The sequence below is a fragment of the Coloeus monedula genome (genome assembly GCF_965178545.1).
Source record: "Coloeus monedula genome assembly, chromosome: 2".
NCBI classification, from domain to species: domain Eukaryota; kingdom Metazoa; phylum Chordata; class Aves; order Passeriformes; family Corvidae; genus Coloeus; species Coloeus monedula.
The window spans coordinates 71,624,166-71,629,915 of NC_138782.1; positions in this window are offsets into that span (position 1 = coordinate 71,624,166).

Here is a 5,750-nt window from a genome sequence, read left to right on the forward strand (position 1 = left end):
TGGATTTTAAATAAATTGGTGCATTTTCCTTATGCAGACATATTTTTGTTTAATAACACTACACATGGTACACCAGATATGCAAAAAACTAGCACTGATGAATTGTTTGCATAGATGGTCAGTGCTCACTGGTTTTTGCTTGCTTGAGAGATCAAGGGTTAATCAAGGAAATGGGAGAAAGAGTGAATCGCAGGGACTAGAATATCTTATCAGCTGTGACCTGCTCAGCTCCTGAGACACAGAAGAAACAAGGAAGTGATTTCTAGGTTATAGCAGTTCAAGACTCACTCTTCAGAATTTTCTGGAGAACTATGGTACTCTTCACCATGCTCATCCATGTCCTGCAATGCTCCTCATTTGGGGACTTCCTACTGGCAGACTGTTTTCCACTAGCATGGACCAAGTTTCCCTCTATATACTGAAAACTAACCCTTACCTGTCTGTGTCCATGCCAATTTCTGTAAATTATACTGTTGCTAAGAACAAAAACATTTAACCCTAGCAATTTGCAAGCATACTAATACAGAGCTATTAAAACATCATTTATATGTTGAGAAGGCCTGTCTACATTTTACAAGTTTGCCTTCCACTCAACTTCAGTATTTAGCTTAGAAGTAGATAGGATAAAACAAAGTAAAGCAGACACAAGTAAAGTACAAGTACTGTGCTTGATATGGAAGTCTGTGGCTCTGGGAAACATATTGTGATGGATGGTTACATTTTTAATCTATATTTTTGAATGTCATTTGAATGTCATAAATATGTCAGATTTTCTCAAAAAAAAAAAAAAAAAAAGTCTATCTTTCTTCAGAAATTACCAGATACAGAGAATATCATTCAGTTGTCTCACTGAAAGCAAGCGTAATTTAAACTGATCTGTCTTTGCAAACAATGAGCACTGAAAGACTCTATACACCAGCACTGTAGCAGTCACCAATAAATGGTATTTAAAGTGAAAAAGCTAGTGTCAGACATCTAAGTTCTTCTAAAGGTGAATGCGTACCATTTTCTTTAGGTCTGTTAAAACCTTCAATACAAATAGGAAAAGTTAATTGCTTTGCTCTCATTATACTATACCTACCATTACAGTTTTCTTTTAATCCACCTTCCTACTCCTAACGACTGTTTCAAAAGTAAGAGTCTAGAAGAAAATATTTGAATATTGATGCTTCTAGCCATTTATTTTAAGACAAGCATTAGAACTATTGAATTATGCCACTTTCAATAAAAACTGCATCTGCATTTACATGCTGTGCACTGAGACAGACTTTTCCTGGCTATCAAATGGCCAGGCACAAAACTGCACAGGGAACAAGTTTCAGGCAATTGCAGCAGAGGTTCAGTGGGTGGGTACATCTGTCCCAGGCACAATATGATACAGATGAATTATGCTTACACACATGACATAGAGATGAAGATGCTGCACAGAAAAATGATAAGCATATAAGAAAATATACTGGCCTACTACTACTTAAAATGAAGTCATTGGTGTGTGTTACCATCAACATGAGGATTCAGGATCAAGGCAAGATCCCAGACTATTGTATAGCATTAAAACAAAACCACTATTAGTCTTAGCACTCTCCAGCAGCAATTAAGGAAGAATATTCAGCAGTCTACCCTCTTGAAATTCAAAAGCAGTTAGTAGATAGCAATATTGCCAGTGTTTATTGCACAAGTAAGCAAGGGAGCAAATTTGAACCTCACAGTTAATTTCCTATTTGGTTCTCTTTGTCTATTTGTTCTTTAATGATTTTGACATTCTGCATAAAGTGATCTCATTAGTAAGGTATCTGCATGATGAAACCTGTGTTTTCTTCTCAGGAAAGTGACTCCAAAACCTTATTTACTATTATGCTTTCTAGAACTTATGTAAGGTCTATCAACAGCATTAACAATAGGACAAGTCAAGAGCATTGTCTGTGATTTGGTCCTTGCATTTTTGTGTGTTTGATTACAACTTTGCAGCTGTGAATGCTGCTAATAGGTATCTCCTGAAAATGCTCACTTTCACAGATAAAAAGAGGATAGGAGGAGAAAGAACTATGGTTAGGGGTAAGGGAGGTGAGTGGGGTGTGCTGAATTGTACTTAGTGGTATAAGGGATAACTCTTCTATGAGGAGTTGAATTAGTAAAAGTATTTTATATGTTTTGTTAAGTTAGTTTGGAGGATTTTTTTGGTGTTTTTTTTTGTTGTTTTGTTTTTTTTTTGTTGTTTTGTTTTGGTTTGGTTTTTTTTGAGTGTATGGTCTGGAATGAGGAAGTTTTAAAGGTCCTTTCTGACCTTTGCTAATGCAGACACTCATCAATTCTTAGGTGAACAATTTCCTTTGTTTTTTAAGGAGAAGGTATGTTGCTTTTTAAAGGCTTTTTGGTTGATTTGTATTTTGGTTGGTTGTTTGGGGGGTTTCTTCTTTTTTGTTACAGATTTCATTTTTCTGTTTTGGTGTGGTTTTAATTTTAATCTTTTTTTCTGTTAACTTGATTTATTATTGAGTTCTGCTAAAGAGAATTGAGGTGGCTATACCTACATGTGTGTATGGGGTTGTAGAGTTTGGAAAAATAATGAGTTAGGTGATGCCAAGATTTCTAGCTGTATCTTTCTGCTTTTAGATTATGCAAGGAGACAGAAGGAAGGTGATTTGCTCATTATTTCTGCGGTATGTAAGGTAATGCCACTTTTCTACAGCAGCAGTTAAGAGAAAAAAATAGGTGCTCTAAATCCTCCATTCATGCTGTCGGTTTTAAAAATACCTAGGGGGAATAGGGTGAAGAGTGAAGGGGAGGATCTTCTGGATTTGAGAATTCTAGATCGATTTTTGATAAGAAAAATAAAGGGATAAATGTTTACTTATAGAGAATTTTTTGTTCACTATTTGCATAATCATTTAGTGAGTTTTCACAGTAGATGAGATTTCGAATAAATATCTAAGAAACAGTAATACCTTCTCTTGCAATGCTGGCTGTATTTGTTGAAGACTGAAGTTACTCTTCTGTTTAAAAGATCCTTATTGCTGCTTTCTTTTATGTCCCTTCCTAAAAAGAACCCCACTATACAAGGCAGAACATAAATTCTGTGTGAAATGACAAGCTAATGATGGTATCATTATGCAGGGAAAGTGTGAAATAAAGCTAGAATTCACTCAGTAACAGAAACAAGCGATTACAGGAAAGTATAAAAAATCGTCATTATGTTATAAAGTGTCTGTATGTTGCAACATAGTAAAAGGAATGGCAGACTTTCTCACTGATACTTTGTTATATAGTCTTTTCTGTTTTCCAGTGGGCCTGGGCCCTGACAGGATGATGCTCATGAGTGTTTACCCGGGGAAGTGATGCTCCAGATTTTCTGCCCTGTCATTAGCTTTTGTGTAGCATGGCTGCTATGCTGTTCCCTTAACAAGCAGGTTTGAATGTATCTGCAGAACTTGCATTCTAGAAGCAGGACTGGTGTAGGAAATCACCCCTGTATACACAACCTGTGAAATTTGATATTTAAGCTTTACTGACTGTTAAAGGCAATAGTGCCCTTACTGTCATACTGAGTTACTGTGAATTCAGTGAATGAATTCTTATCCCTTTGACTAAAGGAAAACTGTGTATGCTTGTTGACACTTGCTCAATTCAGGTATGAGTTAGTATTCAAGGAGCTTCTCTAAATGAGAACTGCACTTGCCTAAATTCAGATGTTAGAAGAACATGCATAGTCATTTTTGCCCTGAAAGCAACATAGCTTCTCTTGATTTAGCCCATTTGAACCAAAATAAGCTATTCCTGTAGGAAGTTGAGTACCCATTTGAAACTAATTGAAATTATGAACATTTTTCTTCACATAAGGTCCCTAATAAGAACTTTGACAATACCTCACTGCTTTTACTGAATTCTCTCTGTGGTGCAATAAAAGTATTCCTGATATTGAGCCAGCTGATGTGCTATTGTACTTTGTAGTTTGGATAGAAATGTTTATCAGGCAACTACACAATGTTGAGTAGCTTCCTAAACATATTGAATTTCAGTGGTCAAAGAAGCCTGTAATACAGTGATTGCCTAATACAGAATAGTGTCTGGAGCTTCTGGAGTCCAATCTAAGTCTGTTCAAGCAGTGACACCATCAAGCAGGCTGAGATAAAAAGAAATTTAGTGGTAAGTGAATAACATCATGCCTCTTACAGCTTATAATATCATGCAGATATTTTGCTGTGCTTTGCACCAAGAAACTCATATCAGCTGTATTATAAGCTGTAGAAATCAATTTTGTATGTTATTTCTAAGAGAGAAATTTCCAAATGGAATATGACAAAAGCTGTTTAAAAATGCTACACCACCTGGCTACATGACAATATAGTATCCTTTTGTTACAAGATGAAGGGGGTGGTGTGGGGAGTCTAGGACTCTTCTTAGCATGCCATAGGTTTATCCTTAGGGTGTGGTGCACATACATGTGGTTAACAAACTTATTTTACAGTTCTCTCTCTCTAACAATGTAAAATGATTTTTTTTTTTTTTAATCATCTACAAGGACCCAGACTCGAGATACCTCGAGGAGTGAAAACACCCTAATTCTGGGAACAAAGACCTAACCTGGTTTTGGGCATGTATTGGTTTTGTTGTCTGACATAGATTACACAAATGCCTTGTTATCAAATAGGTACATGTGGCAATAACCAGGGGTTTTAGGTACTTTTAGAGTCTCCAGCAAATAAACAAACCTTGGTCAAGACTTGAATGAGTGAAAGTCCCTAAATATAGGCCTTTCATGTCAGCTGAAGAAACAATAACCTTTAGTGTAACTGATGTGCACCCCCAGACATGGCTTATCAGGCCTCACAAGTGTGAACCCCTGTACAAATGCAAATACAAGCAAGGTGGCTAAGCATGAGTGTGATCATGTTTCTCCTTCCTGCGTTTGTACCTGAGCTTGAGTAAAGGAGAGAAAACGGCTGATAGATCTCAAAGAGAAATGATTCAGATGTTAAAGGCTTCTTGCATGGCATGCCTTGATTTTTTGGAAGAATTGCTATGTGTTACTGTGAAGCGTGTTTTGAACAACTTCTAGAACAGGGATACTGAGGTGCAACAATTGCCAATAGGGCAGAGTACTGATAGGGAGGAGTACTCAAAAATACAAAACCAAAACAAAAAAACAGATTTTTGTTGCGGAAAAGAGCACTCTTTCACTTGCGGAGGGGACAAGACGCAACGCCCCAGCCGGTCGAGCAGCCCCGTCGAGGGTGAGGTTCGGGCCCCAGCGCGGCGGAGAGCGCTGCGAGGTTACGGACGAGGCTCCCCGCGGTCCCGGCCGGTGCGGGGCGCGGCTGAGGGGCTTCGCCGCGGCCCCGGAGCCGAGCAGGGCCCGGGCCCGCTGCGGCCTCGAGCGCGGGGACTCCTCGTTCGCGCTCCCGCCGCAGCCGCGGCGAGAGACGGGGCGCCCTCACCGCTCATGCGCCCAGCCGCTCCGCTGGGGGGCGGGGACACAGCCCCGACGCCCGCGGCGGATCATACCACTGTGTGCCATAGGGGTGGCCTAGAAAAGAGCCTTCCCCAATAATTCGCTTATTAAGAATCCCCGCTGGCTTCTTCCCTGGATTGTGTGTGCAACTAAATGCAGTCGGCACAGAGAAGCAGGCGGGAGCATACGTCCGTTCGCGTGCGTCCTCGCCGCTTCCTTCTTTCCCTCTCCTTCCCTCCGTCGGCGGAGAATTGGACGCGTCCCGCTAGCTGCCCCTCCCGCAGCCGAGGGTCCGGCCCGC